Here is a 16,433-nt window from a genome sequence, read left to right on the forward strand (position 1 = left end):
TTGCTACGAGATCAATCATGTTTGTTAATGCTCAGCTAACTTGGCTATCGTTTTGCAATACATGTATTTAGATATACCTAAAGGGACACTGACACATACCGACAAAAGAGCCAGCGAAAACCGAGACGTTAATTCGTGTTTTACCTTGATTTGGATATCAATCATTACCCTCAAGATTGATTAAGTGCAATATGTAGACATTCCAAGAAAAGTATGACATCGTTCAATGGGGTAATAAATCTTAAAGTCTAACAGAAATGCTACATATATACACACCTTGATAATTCAATGGACCCGAATTTAAAGGAAATATTTGTAGCCATTTAATTTTTGTTTGGTTTCAATTTGTGGTTGACGAAATATTTTGCTTAAGGATAGTTCAGTTATAAATATACAATTACGTTCATAGAAACAGAAAGAAAATCTCTAGCGCACATTGCAGAAGGAACCTGTGGCAAGTCGCACACACCCATAACATAAGTTGACCTTAAGGAGCATCAAAAGACAGACAATGAACTATAAAAAAACAAAACAAATCGTGTTTTTCTCGCTAATATTGGAAAGGAAATCAAAAGAGAGATGTCGTTTGATTTAATTAAATTCAAGGCAATAGGGTAAATGACTGACGTTTAAGTTGAGAAATTAGTCTTATTACAAATAAAACCAACTGCTTGTTGGAATTTGTAAGAGATTACGAGTTCTATCGCCGGCTCTGTTAAACTCAACTTGGTATTTCAATAACATATTTCACTTTTGAAATACTGTAGTTATCAAAATCGGCAAACGATAAATTATATACATGCATGTAGCTGTTACACTTTAAAAATGTGAGCATTCATTGATTTTGCAATTCTTATCATAACTGTAACGATAGAAGATGTATTCTTTATTTGAACAACCATACACTGTATCATGCTTAGGATTTAAACACTCGTGATACATGTTTAGATCTAAACGTGTTCAGGATTGTGTTTAATTTCTTAACTTTTTATGTAAGCACATAATATTTAATCATGACGTGAATTTAAACACGTTTAAAAATGAAAATGTATAGAAATTAAACACATTTTTCTAAGCTAAACAGGATTCTAAACACAATCCTAAACACATTGTACTGAGACACGTTTAGATCTCTACGTGTAAAAAAAAGTGCAAAAAGATGTGCTTAGAATTGTGTTTAGGATCTAAACACCATTTTTACAGTGTAGACATATTAATTATACACCGCTACTTCGGTGGAACAACCAACCTTCTACCATGGAAGTATCAAAGACAATATACACACTTCCATGTTTCTACAGATAATGCTAATTATTTTTACATATTACCTAAGCAAGCTATATTCTGTATTGGAACGTTCAAAACACAACAGATTCAGTAAACGTTTCTCTCAACGCCTAACAATATTTCGTACTTGGTCGGTTTGATTTCTCATCATTTATATAATCAGACCCAGAATGCATCAATCATTTGTTAGTTACGATCGTCTAAAGATTCTAATATGTTTACATTCGTCAAATGTCTGACCATCATAATACCAATTTGTTCCACTTGTAGTGAAAGCTATTTGTTAATGCAAATCGCATTTTTCTGTATAGACTGGCTAGTATGCCGAATGAAGCTATTATGGAAGTAACCATTGTACCATGTTGTAGTGTTTGACAGAGTTATTGGTTCGTTAAAATTAGTGCCAAGCGCACAATAAAGAATTTCTGTAGAAAAGTTATTTGGGATGAAATTGTTTTTCTTTTGTAAAGTGTTGATATCATATAAATATTATTATGAACTCTTTTGTATACATATTGAAAATCTAGTGTGTTCCTCTTGTTCTCGATGATGCACGTTTATAAGTTTATGCGGATTTGAAATACATATTTTAACCATTACTGTTATTATGGCTGTTCTTAAGGCTAGCAATTAAATATGGATAAAAAATTATGTGAGGTCTTCTTCAATGAAACACCGAGTACCGAATGACACAAATAAAACATTTTATTCTTTTAAATCTTTGTCCAAAATGTTGATCCTAGTATCTATTGAACAACGTGATACATTTTACAAATGTAATACAATGTTGCTGTTACACGACCATGTAAATATGTGTGTACATATATATGTACATGCGTTATAATAATGATTAACTTTCGTTTTTTAAAGCGTGTTTGTCATGATCTGTCATGATTGTGTCTTTCTGTAAAAAATATCATTTCAGTCAAATGCAACATTGCCTTTACAACATCTGCTATGTAAAAACTTTTCTAAATTATGTTTTTGACATAATCCTGTAAATTAATATTTCTCACAAAGATTCCCTAGACGTATACATTTCCTTTAGGTTTATTGGAAAAATAAAACAACTTTCTGATTAAGTGGATTAACACCGTAATCTCTTAAAAGGTATAAAAGATACAGATCAACACCAAATATCAAAGCTACACTTGAAAAACAGAAATTTGCATCATATCATAATGGATCTTGAGCAAAGTAGACACGATAAAATGTTGCAAATCATGCTTATCTAAACATTTTAAACTCATTTTTAATATTTGCATATGTGTTTCAAATCTCTATCAACACTTATACAAACCCTCATAAATCTATAGAAGTAGGTTACTATATTTTAGAGATTACTTAGGCGTAAAAATAGAACAAAAACAATGTACTCATAATTTGCGATGCAACATTTAAAACATCTGTTCACTTTAAACTTTAGAGGTAATTCTTTACAACGTTCACGCGTTCTTAAATTTCTGGATTTACCCTCATCGCGAACGCTCGAAGTCGAATATTTGAAAGCCTATGATGTATGAGAAACGAAAAAGTTGAAGAAGTGGATGACAAATAAGGACATAAGAAATAACTACATGTAAATCCATGTAATGTCAACTTAAAATAATTTTACGAAACTAAAGCTCCAAGTTCTGCATGCAAAGTTGACCTTGGATGTATTTGACCTCACGTTTTACCGTACCTATACATCCTTTTTGGATTTCATATTTTGCGTTCAAGTCTATGTAAATAAGGTTATAAAATACAGAAAACTGCGTAGGACGCATCAAATTTAAAGTGTTATTTTTTTCGTATTAAACTTCTTTGTTGTAAGTTAAAAGATGCAACATATTCTTTTGTACCGAAACAAATCTATTTAATATGTAATTTGCATAGGATGTTACTAGGTGAACTCTATTTGTCTATGTGTACTCTATTTGATCCTGTCATACTTAGTGCACGATACGGATAATTGGTGCTGCATATAATGCCTCAATATGATGAAAATAGGAAAGAACTTGTCAATACTATTCAAACATTTGGATCCATCTTATTACTCCTATATGCAGATTTTCGTGCTGTGTTGTTTAGTCATGCTAATTCTTTTTGTCATGATTTTAATAGTATGTCAGATGATGATAAATTTGTATTTTTATTTAGTGATGAAAATGTTTATTTTTACACTGCCAAAATCTGCTATGATATTTTACTGAAAAGAAAATGTTTATTATATTCTTAAAATTTGTTTACTTTTAAACTGTTTTATGTTATTCTTAACATTTGTATACTATTAATTTGTTTTATGTTTTATGTATGTAAATATATATATGTAAATGTATATACCTTTTTTTTTATAGTCTCTCATAACTCTTTTTAGAGTGGCTCTTGTTTTATATTGTAATATTTAAATTGTAATATTATGTAAATGTTTTAGAAGAGGTGAGACTCAAATAAAATATTGTCTTGTCTTGTCTCTCCTATAGTACACGACATTTTAATATCTAATAGATAATTAATTTCGTACTTATTAATTTTTATATCCTTCAGGTTATATTACATTATTATTACATTATTATTAATATCCAATTATTTTATGCCATGTTTGTGCTTCAGATTATAACATCGAAAGATGGTAGTATGCTGATTTTGAAGTATATATATCAACCATTCCAGAGATATTTTTTATGGATTTAGTAGGAAAAATTATGCTACAACATGCTTTTACAGATTCATACAAAATCAAATAAACACTTTATAAATGTGGTACATCCGAAGCACTTTCCTGTATTTACCTTCACCAGTAAAACTCAAACCCAAAAATGTGATAGCCAAGTATTATAAATATCGTCAAAGAGCGGAGTTATATGACCAAAAGGGGACCAAAATTAATAGCATAATTCTTCTACGGTCAACTTCAAATCCAATATCAATTTCGGAATGTACAAATCATACTAAATAAGTTTTAATCAGTGACTGTTTTTATTTATTAAGTTAATTGGCGTGAAAAACAAAAACAAAAATCATTTAGCAGGTACCAATGAGCCTTTGTTCTATGCTCTAATTGATATCTCTTATAATCTATAAAGGTTATCTTGTTTCCATATACCATTGTATATTAACACTGCAATCATATGTAATATGTCATGTTTTCAAATAAAAAAATACATGTATTTAAAACCAAGATGAATTACTTATATATTGAATATCGAGAGGAATATAAATATATCACTTACTTTTTCCAATAGAAATCATTTGTCCATATTAATTACTACTACAAGTCCTTAATTGCTGAAAGTTTATCGTAGCCTGAAAATATAAATTGTTATCATTGGATTTTTAACTCGTTAATAAGCACAAAATTTCCACAGAAAACTAACAAGCTCTAACACAAAATCAGTGAAGTCCAGCCAATCAATTCGCTAAAATGTTGATTTTATGCAGCATTAAAACAACATGCACGTCCTCTCCAAAATGTTAATCTGTGCATACGCCAAGACTTTCTGAATCTGATGAGATGTTATAGGTAAATCATTATATATCTTCATCTCCTGTACTTATCGCATTATGAGGAAAATATCGTAAAAATACGCCTGAATGAACTCCATATGACATATACTTGTGGTAAACGTGCTACGTTGGGTTCATACTGTAGGTTTATATACTATAGACGAAGGTGGTACACGAAAATTATAGTATATTAAACTCTTTATCAACGAAGTCCATCGTGATTAAAGACTGGCTTGACTGAAATTTAACAAAGTAACGACCAGCCTCATCCATTTAGAGTTAATTGAAACTCTGACATGTAATTTTATATATACACTAATAACTTTGTGTTCTTTTAAATCGACTTTTTCTTGTCCTGAAATATAACATCGCCCGAAAATCATAAACAAAACAGTGGAAGTAAATTGAGAAAGAGTTTACAATTTACTTTGTTTGCATAACCATTGAAATAGAAGCTGTACAAATATTCAATTTTGAAGTTAAACATTTTGCTTAGACAAAAACACAATAATTATACACTAATTAACCATTAGCAAAAGTTGACTACTTTTGAATTTACAAAATTTCAGATCTAATTTGCATTTTGATGGATGTTTTTGTAAGTAGAAATTCCAAAGTCTAGAACTAATAGAAACAGGTATTTTGATCGTTAGAAATAACACATTACAAACATGTAAATAAAAAGTAATGAGACCAAGAAATTTCCCATTAATATCCGTAAAATCAAGAGTATTTTTTTGTTTATTGTTCCAAAAATTGATGCCTCTAAAAAAGCAAAAGTTGGGAAACGGATTTAAAACTTAAATTTGTTAAATATTTATTATCTATACATCAATTACTTTAAATATCGTTTCTACACTCTGTTAATACAGAGATATGTAAGCGTGAAACACTTCAGTTACCATAGCGAATGCATCTTACTCTCTTATGTTATTCTTTTGCTAATGTGCAAATCTAACAATTTAACTTCCTGGGTCTATCATACATAGATAGTCGTAACATCCTAGTACTTAATCCAAAATCAAATATCAAACTTTCAAATGTATGTAAAGAGGGAAGAATCAAACTGATTTGACATTCTAAAGCGAGGCACACAACTGTTATTAATCGTTAATTTATACAAAAGTGTACGTAAGCAACAATGCGTATATCACGTGTAAAGAGCAAACACTTGTTACCCTTCCGGAGAATCCGAGATCAAATTTGAAGTTTCTTTGTGGTGATTATAGTAAACTTGTTTGTGTATTCGTCTTTTTTTATGGCCATGGTAGTTACTGCTTTTTCTGATATATGTAGCATTTGTTTGTACTTTACGTATTTTGTAACTCCTTTCCCCGATAATCATGTCAAGCATTGCATTCATATTTGTTCACAAGTATTTCGATCGTTAAACTTTATTTACTACAGGCACAAATGAAAGTAACAAATTTTCGGAGGGTACGGAGAACTTAGCGTGAAATAAATACAAATTCAATTGATCCAAAATTAATTTTTGATACATTCTGTACGACCCCTGGTGTGTGCATCAATTAATGCAAATCAAGAGATTATAATTTCAAATGATATTTTTACCTCGTTGAATGTTTTCACCGAATAAGCATTTCAAATATTATTTTTATAGATAAATTTATACTGCTGATTTAAGGTTTAAAGTCCGAAAGAATTTTTACATAGATTCGAAAATTCTAATAAACACCATGGCAGGATGGCAAACATTAAATATGAATAAATCTCTACGATTGAAGTCATATAAATAATACTGTTCCTTAACAATGCAGTTCAAAATATAAAAACATACTTTCATGGAGTTTCTATAATCTTTCCGTTCAATTTCACAATGTTAAATGCCATAATTTGAAATTTTTTAGCTTTCGACATGGTTTTTGGTAAATTAATTTCTTGTACAGTTTATGGCTTTTTTGTGACAAGTTATCCCGAAGTTTACGTCACATAAATCCACAACACCTGTTAATGTCGTTTTATTCCTCAGTCGCTAAATATCCAGATAATCCGTTTCTTATGAGAAAATTATTCCTTATAATTTATGCATCATTCCGAATAAAAAGAGATGTTTAAACCTTATGATTTATTTGTTGTATCAACCGATTGTATTCTTCAGGTATGTTAAATCACATTTCTGAACAACACTGAAATATAAGTACAAGATCATATAAAATCTGTAACATGGAAGATTCGGAGCAGGCCTGGTATTGCCTTGTACTATAATCAATAAAAATCGTCTCAATCTTTTTATTGGTACTTCAAAATCATACTTATTGCATACTTACAAGTAACGAATTTTCCCATGCATATAAGGTACTCATATAAATAAAATCACTAAATAGGTATAAATCTAAGCACTTGATACTTGACGAGTGAATATTAGTTTAAACATATTTTATTGTTCAAAATGACAAAAGGATCAGACACAAGTTTTACAACTTAGTAACGTCTTCTCCAAAAAGACGTTAATATTAACTGACATACATGCCAAACTTGTACATCTGTAGAATTATAACTATTATGGAGCAAATTTTCCGTCTAAATCTGATGAAAAACAACCATAATTGAAGCAAATGAAGTAATACTTTCATGTATTGATTGTAATTATGAAATTAAACGTCTCAAACATTTTAATTTCAGATTGACAGACTATAAAGATTCATTCAGAATCCTCTTTTTAAAGATGCAATGGTGTTTTTGACAGACATATATAATGGATGAATAACAACTTCTGTCTAGATGATTATAGAGCAGACACATAATTGTATATATGTAGAATAAGTATACTGTATGAGCAAGAAATCTGATTTATGAATAAGAAATAACAGAACTTTTGATTTTTGTCTGATTTGTTATACATGTACCATTCGATCAATATTGACAATCGCAGACCGTCATTATCAGATCGAGAATCCGATTGTTCAGCTTCAAGTAATATAACATATTACATCGTTTAATTTAAAAATTCCCAAATGGACAGAAAATTATCTCAACCTTAAAGAAACTTATATACTATATCATGGCCCAATGTATATAGTTATGTTAAGAGCCAGAGCTAATGTCAAAAGTTCAGCTTTACGACAGACTAGGTTAATATACAACATCGCAGAAACATAAATTGAAACGAGCATGATACTGAAAGACTAATTAAAAAAGCAAGTCCCTTTGCGCCATTTTCTTATTAAACCTCTCTTCTCGCCTTCATTTATCTTTTTAAGATTATTTTTTGAAGTGTTATTTGCGTGAAAAAAAGGGGGAACATAAATCGACTGTTAACCTGTAACCTTGCAGAATAATAACATTTGACCTTGCAGAATTGAAAAATGACAAATATTAAATATAAGATTTTGTGTCAAAGACATCTGTAAATAAATGATTGTTATGTTTGAAGATTATACCTATACATAATATAATATATAAGTATAATATAAGATTTGATCTCTAATTCATATTCCAAAACATAAAGATGAAATGTTTTCCACTGGACGTTAAGCAAATAACAATCAACCAATCAAGTTAAAGATCGAAGAATGCTACACGATTAACATATGATTAGAATATATGGTTCATTCAGATTTACCCTAGTTTTTTGACAGCTAGATATTTGTGTAATAATTATATTTTCCCCTATATAGATATAGGAAGATGTGGTATGAGTGCCAATGAGACAACTCTATATGTTGACTACGTACGACGCTTCAAACTCCATTATAGAAGATTGCTATTTTCTACCACATTTTTCTTTGCATAAAGAATGTATCTCAAGGACTCAAATATATTGTATAATTTATATATGTCACATGTATCATTTCAATAACAAATCAATTTTCAGAAAAATAAATGATTTGTTATAAATAAATTTAATCTTTATGTCAAATAGAACTATTTTTCATTTTAGGAAACATCGTGACATTCATTTTTATATAAAAATAAGAATTTATTTGCTTCGGAACTAAACACATTTATTCTAAAAACAGTTGTTGACATGACACGGGTTATGTTCTTCTCATATATGTTATGATGGTATGATAATAAACCCCTAACGGGAAGGATTGTGCCTGATGTTCATATGATGAAATCATAATCTTTCAGTCAGTTTAATTGAAGTCTGGAGCTGGCATGTCAGTTAACTGTTAGTAGTCTGTTGTTATTTATGTATTATTGTCATTTTGTTTATTTTCTTTGGTTACATCTTCTGACATCAGACTCGGACTTCTCTTGAACTGAATTTTAATGTGCGTATTGTTATGCGTTTACTTTTCTACATTGGTTAGAGGTATAGGGGGAGGGTTGAGATCTCACAAACATGTTTAACCCCGCCGCATTTTTGCGCCTGTCCCAAGTCAGGAGCCTCTGTCCTTTGTTAGTCTTGTATTATTTTAATTTTAGTTTCTTGTGTACAATTTGGAAATTAGTATGGCGTTCATTATCACTGAACTAGTATATATTTGTTTAGGGGCCAGCTGAAGGACGCCTCCGGGTGCGGGAATTTCTCGCTACATTGAAGACCTGTTGGTGACCTTCTGCTGTTGTTTTTTATTTGGTCGGGCTGTTGTCTCTTTGACACATTCCCCATTTCCATTCTCAATGTTATTCTCCTAATGATATTTTGTTTAGTTTGACATTCGAAAGTGAAGCTGAATTATTTATAATCTGATAGCACCGCTTTAAATACAAATATTTTGTTCTAATGCAGTGAAAAGAAAATGCCGTGAGACATAACCATAACCGTTTCTTTTTATCACAACATGACTTATTTTGCTTGTGATTGTCTTACTTTTTATTGGGGAACCAGTTCAGTCTAGCCTGTATTATTTTATTGTCCAGGTTTTTTATTAGTTTGCATTTTTGTTTGCATTTTTAAGTCAGTTGTGTGTTATGTCTGTTATGTATGTTTACACAGTTTTGGCTGCCGCATCCCAATTATTGTCACATTAATCTATAATTTCTGTTTGGTTTGCTAACCAAATTTTGTGAATATTACAGACTATAAACTACTGTCAGACATGTTGGAGGTTAAGCTAGCTATAACACCAGGTTTAACCCACCATTTTCTTCGGGAAGTGTCTGTTCCAAGTCATACAACTTTTTTTTTAATTGTCCCGTTGATTATTAGCGAATGATTATGTCATTTTTTATGGACTTCACGTTTTTCAATCAGTTGTAAATTATTTTTTTTTGTAATTTAAGAAGCAAAACATATCAAGAAGTAAAGACTTTTCCGGATAAAACTTTTATCTTTTATTGAATTGCATTTGGAAATGAAAGTTAATCAAATTTAAATCTTTCATTGATCGATTCCACGTTCTTTAAGTACGTTTGTGTGGTTTCACATTCAATTATCAAACAAAAATGTAACAAAGTTTTCACTTTAAAAATGATTATAAAGAATAAACAAGTCTTTAATCATTAAAAACAAAAACAAAATTACACGATATTAACAATTTGTGATTATAAAAGGGATGTATAACTTCAAGGCGCGATGTATCCTGCTTTCAAAATGTTCTACGTCATGCACCTTCTAATGAACAGATATCAAGAAGTATGGTTTCCGAGCACTTTCTCCACCAATTAAAACTGAGTGCCACAACATGGCAAATTAACATCAACATTCCTTCACTCACTCAATCATTCAAACAATCAATCAATCAATCAATCAATCAATCAATCAATCAATCAATCAATCAATCAGTCAATCAATCAATAGTATAATTGTAAAAAAAAACAACAATAAAATGACACTAAAATGAAAACTACTTTCATATTCCTGACTTGGTACAGTTATTTCATTGTGTAGAAAATGGTGGATTAAACTTAGTTTTAAAGCTAGCTACCTCTAACTTGTATGCCAGTCTTAAAGAATTCCATCGTATTGACAACAATGTTTGACAACAATGTGTGAGCACAACAAATTAAAGCTGTAACGAAATAGAAAAATGACAAAAAGAATACTAGTAACCAACTATCGTTGATGGTAATGGTAATGAAAAAATACATTTCGTGGTAGAAAAAAGAGGTCAAGTAATCGGGTGTGTTAAACTGAAAGACGAAAGTTGATATGATCTGAGCCAAGAAACAATTAGAAATGGACATGTGCAAAGTTATTCCTTTAAGAATTGGACAAGGAAGACAGTGAAGAAACAGATAACGACTTAGGTGATAAAAATCTTAGATTTAATTGTAAACTAAAACCATAGGCCCTTAGAGATGATTAGGAAGGTTGATATAGTAATTTCTTTAATTAATGATTGCAATTTCCCAGTTAAGTTGGGGTCAAAATCTTGCAGTCCAAAATAATATTTTTCAATCGAAAAAAATACTGGCATTCAAGTCACTCAATTTTCCATTTCTATTTGCTTTGCTTTTTTTTTATTAGATATTTCTATTTATGCTGTTTTGATCAATTGTTGAGCCTAAATTATAGCACAAACCATCTCATCGACTGAAAATATTAAGATTGCCTTAAGGTGGACTTGGTTTCCTAAATGACCACCTGGACTTCTAATCCGGCATTCAACATTATAGACAAAGTGGAGCGTCTCCTAGGCTGTGTAATGATGCATTCTTTAATGAGCAATACTGTTCAAATGGGAATGCTTAAAGTTTATTGTTCTGGCTGAAAACCGCCCTCTATAGCAATGTAGGTGTCATGTCTTAATATCTTTGCTTAGTTTTTGTTTGGTAACATTAAATCCCCAATACATGTAAATTGTTCGTATATATACGTATACACTCACTTATAAATCCTTAGACTTAAAGCAAATCAGAAATAGTTTGGTTATTTTAAATATCATAGAGGAGAGTGTCGACATTCCTTCTTTATGTCTGATTACAAGAATCCGTTTAAAGATTTAACTTCACAAAGCGGCATTTTGTCGATGTTCGTCAAAAACCCTCCCATCTTCATAACACTTTGAACAAACACACATATATATATATATAGTATCGTTCTAAAGATATATATAAATGCTTTCAATCACAACCACAATTACTTTACATCAACACAAAACTTTGACTACACTACAATGCAGTACACCAGTACTCTTTTCGAAATTTAAAGTTCGTCTACATTTTCTGTTTTAACAATCTGTTTCAGCATTTGTCTTCAATAAGAATGTTAAATGCAAAAAACAGATTATATTCTAATAAAAATTCTCAACGCCGATACCAGTTAGTTTTCTTATCCTATTTAGAAATTGAAAAACCAACAGACAGGGTTTACTGTAAGTACCTAGTGTGTCCCCTACCTGATCTTCTCATCATATTAGGAACATCTAATATACTAGTACATTTCTTTTATCATTAATTTTTACTTTCAGATTTTCTAATACCGGTGACGTTCTATTCACTCAATACCATGATACCATCCATAACTAGTTCCATAAAAACACAAAAAACGTTTTGACAAGTTTCCGATTTTTGTTGCAATAATTTACGAATTAATTGGTGATCACTTCTTTTTGTAATAATAATAATTTTAATGTTTTCTCAAGTAGTGAGATTGAAAAAAAATCTTTACCCGTGCTTACATATTGTTTCAGTACGATCGTGTCTGAACTGCATACTTTCAAATAGTTTTCAAAACTTCTAAAATCACATATGTAAAGATTAAATTGATTTCAATTCCCTTTCCATCTACCATAAATTAACTAACAGTCAGTAAAATGTTAATGATTTTGACCTTTTGTCCGACTATTTTTACATTTTTCGACTTAGGACAATATTTAGGGACCAGCTGAACCCGCCTCCGGGTGCGAAATTTCTCGCCATTTTGAAGACCCATTGGTGGACTTTGGCTTTTTTCTGTCCTTTGATCAGGTTTTTGTCTCTTTGACACATTCATTTTTTCCATTCTTAATTTTATTACTGAGATTTTTTTTTTAAATAAAACGTAATCGGTCTGTTCTCAATTTATCTAATATGTCATATGATTCAGTAGAAAGAAAATATATTAATCAATTGGAATGGGAAATATTATTTGCTTTTCCTCAATTGTCACTTTTGATAAAGTATACCTGCGCTTCAAACACAAGTTTAGTGACAAGAATGTCTCGTGGCAATCGATTGTAAACATTGTAAATGAATGAAAATACCAGAGCACCTGTAATGAGATACAAACCTGTTAAAATAATTGACAATGTGCATGACCGCAATTTATCAAAAATAGACACAAACAAAGCGTACACATCCCCAAACCCTACATAAACTTAGAAAAAGAAAAATGTTAGATATAAATTAAAATCCCTGGGGTATATAATATGCAAGTAACACAATATCGTACATAATAAAGTGACAAGACAGCTTTCAATATAAATGTCATTTTGTATCTAACATAAAAGTTTTCTTCTTGCAATATATTTAGCATAGAAACTGATAAGCAGTTTAAATATTTTTCAATTGATGAATTACTTTTATAAGTCAATTTAATTTATGGCGGTATAAAGTTTTTAACCCCTAGATATTGTAAGCGTGATGTTAAAACCTATAAAATTCGCTTTAAAGATTATATAGTGACGTTAAACTTAAAAAATATTTTTGCACTGTTTTTTTCCCTATTAAACTTGAATTTTCTCTTTTCTATTTCTAATAAGGAAATACAAATAACTATATGCATATACGTCTAATACATCAAAGAAAATATCTTAATGAAGAAAAGGGATTTTAGGTAAAGTACGTTTGACATGAGTATCACAGAGTAACCAGTGAAGCAGGAATACAAGAGGTAATCATCAGTTCATGTTGAATTTTTGAGTTTTGCTTTGAAAGCAACCGATTTGGTTGATAACATAGTTTTTTTACCTGTTGTGTTATTGATGAGTTATTATTGTTATAACGGATTTTTTTTTTAGTTTTAGTCAGTTGTTTCTCTGATTAAAAGATTTCCGATTCTTGATTTCTGGATTTTGATCCAGGTTGTGTGTGCTCCTCCATTTAATATTTTACAACAATGGAGATTTATAGTTTTTGTTTGTTCTGTTTTCCTAAATTTTACTATAGCAATTCTTTAGCACAAACTCGTATTTTATTATTTCGTATATATGGTGGACGTTAAACATGAAAAGGTACAGCCGAGCATCTACAAGAGATCGATTCGTTGCGAAATTTGAACTGTTTCTAAAAATATTTCCCCATTATACACCTTTCAGATTCAAACAAATTTTGAAAATGACATATTATTATCGATTAAACAATAATACAATGTTATATATACTTATTATACGATGGATATGAAAAGGTACTTGACAGGTGTTTTTTATATTGGTTTCCTGTTTATTGGAACATACTTCTTAGGTACAAGACATGTTTTTCCGATAATTGGAATCAGATTCCATCTTCCAAAGATGGCGTTATAGGCCAAGTACAAATGTACAAGTAGAAATTTCATAAAGTTTCCAATATTACAGCGTGATGGGTAGATGGGCGCGAAAAGAGTACATGTTATTAAAAGAATTCCAAGAAAACAGAGACTAAGTATGTTATTATAAAATTTCTCGTCCAATTCATCTTCACCAAATGCTGACAAGTAACACAAGTACACAATGACTTCATGATAAAGATTTAGTTCATTTGAAGACAAACCTCCCTTTAATTCTCAGTTGATAAAATTCGGAAATTATAAATAAAATTAGGTTCCAAAGTCACCATTGACAGTTGACCTTAAATAGATTTGGCCATTCACTCAAGACCCTTTCATATCACATAGTTTTTCACTGATCCCAGCTTCTATGCATCCTACAGTAGGCTTTCATTTTAAGGGTCGAGCGTTCTTGATGGAGGCTAATACAAAAAAGCGCTTTTGACGGAATCAAAGTCTTCGTATTTAGCAAAATGTCATTAAACAAAATCACTAAAAATGGCAAAAAATGCATTAACTTACCCCCCCCCCCCCAAAAAAAACAAAAACAACCCAACAATAGTAGCAAGATTAACATTCTTCAAATGTGTATGTCGTGTCAGAGTCATAGTTTTTTTATGTGTTGTTTCTTCAAATGTTCTTATACGTAACTAGATAGTGTTTGTATTCGATTTCAATTAAGAGAAGGTCGAGTCAAAATTCGCACGACACCGTATATGAATTATATATTTTGTTAATGAACCTGGTTGAATTATAAGATAATTTTAACTGATTTTTATTTTATTTCAATAGTGATTATCGTTAAAGGGAAAGACTATCGAAACAGATGACAAAATGTTTCCTTAGAACAATGAAATAAACAGAAAGCACTAACGTATTCATAAGAACAATTAGAGAAAGCACAGAAAGAACAATGTGCATCAAATCATAAAAAAGGATCTATTAGCAAACACCACAGATTCCGAACGACAAGAATATGTTGAACGTATCGTCTTTATGCTCATCGTTGCGTAGAAAGTGCACTCTTTTGTTTCATTACATGATTCAGTGTTGTATTGGTTTATCCATTACTCTAATGATGAGAGTACCAGATCCTATTTATTAAAGTGCATAAGGTTCACTAGCATATAAACATCAACCAAAATCTTTATATCCAATAAAAATTAATATGTTCACATCAGTTTGGCAGAATAACCTTGCTTAATGTGAACATCATAAATGATAAATGCTTTATAAAATATAAGTCAAAATCGTTCAAAATCGACGTAAACGTGAAAAATTAGCATTTTTCTAAAACTAGGAAACACGTTAGCCTTTTCCATAAATTGTTTACCCGATTATGTGTGTTGAACTTCAAAGCCACAATAAAATGCAAATAGCCCTTAACTGTGTATCAATTGTCTTGTCATATGCTTTTAATCATCACTAATCACTTTATGGCAATATGTTTGTGCATTGCTACTCCCCTTCAGTTTCGTTTGAAATTCATTAAAGCTCAACCCAGTTACGAAAAATGAATTATGGTTGAAAGTTGCCTCATTGGCAATCATACCCATAGCTCATCTCCACATTTATATATAATTAAAAAAAAAGAAGACTAACCATTACATAAAAAGTTTTTTGTCTTTCTTAAAATCATCGTGATATCAAAAATACTACTTTTCCCCAAAATGCGTGAAATGGAAAATGTTGAAACCAAATTTTAAAAAGGAATTTAATATTAGTAAGGGTGACTTGGGTCACTTATGTCTCCTTCCGACCAACAGTAAAACCGATGGGGCGTCGTATGGCTTTTCAGGATATACAAGTTCAAAGTCATGTCATTCTGGTTGGAATGTGGACGTTAAATCCAATACCTCGTTGAAAGTGGGTGACACGCTCTTTGAACGTCAAGAACCCTTGCAACAACTACTTGAGAGGCAGTAGTTGGTATGTTGCAAAGGAGAATGTATGTCCTTATCCAATATACCCTCATTTCCCAGTAACAGTCCAAAGTTTCCAGACCTAAACATGCACAACATGATTGCCACTAGACGTTAAACAACCAACAATCAATCGATCATATTTAGAGTATTGACGTAAAGTTCTTTTTAGGAATAGATACGTTAGCAATAAGGCACCGTGGAGCCTCTATTCTGTCCTAAGTGTCTATAGATGTCATATCTACCTTAATGATCACCGAACGCTGACTTTTAAACGAAAGTAAAAGATTGTATTAAAAAAGTATATGTACAATTATATCAACTTAAATGTTATGAAAATGTGAATGACAGCGAGTGAATATAAAGCTTTTATTAAA

At 30.6% G+C, this 16,433-nt stretch overlaps 1 protein-coding gene across 4 annotated transcripts in view; it reads right to left on the reverse strand.

Annotated features, from left to right (window-relative positions):
- LOC134715488 (probable G-protein coupled receptor 139) overlaps positions 1-16,433 on the reverse strand; it is a 94,378-nt gene that overhangs the window by 42,913 nt on the left and 35,032 nt on the right. For all 4 annotated transcript variants that reach the window (XM_063577692.1, XM_063577693.1, XM_063577690.1 and 1 more), the window contains exon 2: positions 4,503-4,575. The gene's annotated coding sequence lies outside the window, so the exon portion shown is untranslated. The remainder of the gene's footprint in view (positions 1-4,502; positions 4,576-16,433) is intronic.

Source organism: Mytilus trossulus, chromosome 4 (genome assembly GCF_036588685.1).
Source record: "Mytilus trossulus isolate FHL-02 chromosome 4, PNRI_Mtr1.1.1.hap1, whole genome shotgun sequence".
In the NCBI taxonomy this organism is placed as follows: Eukaryota; Metazoa; Mollusca; class Bivalvia; order Mytilida; family Mytilidae; genus Mytilus; species Mytilus trossulus.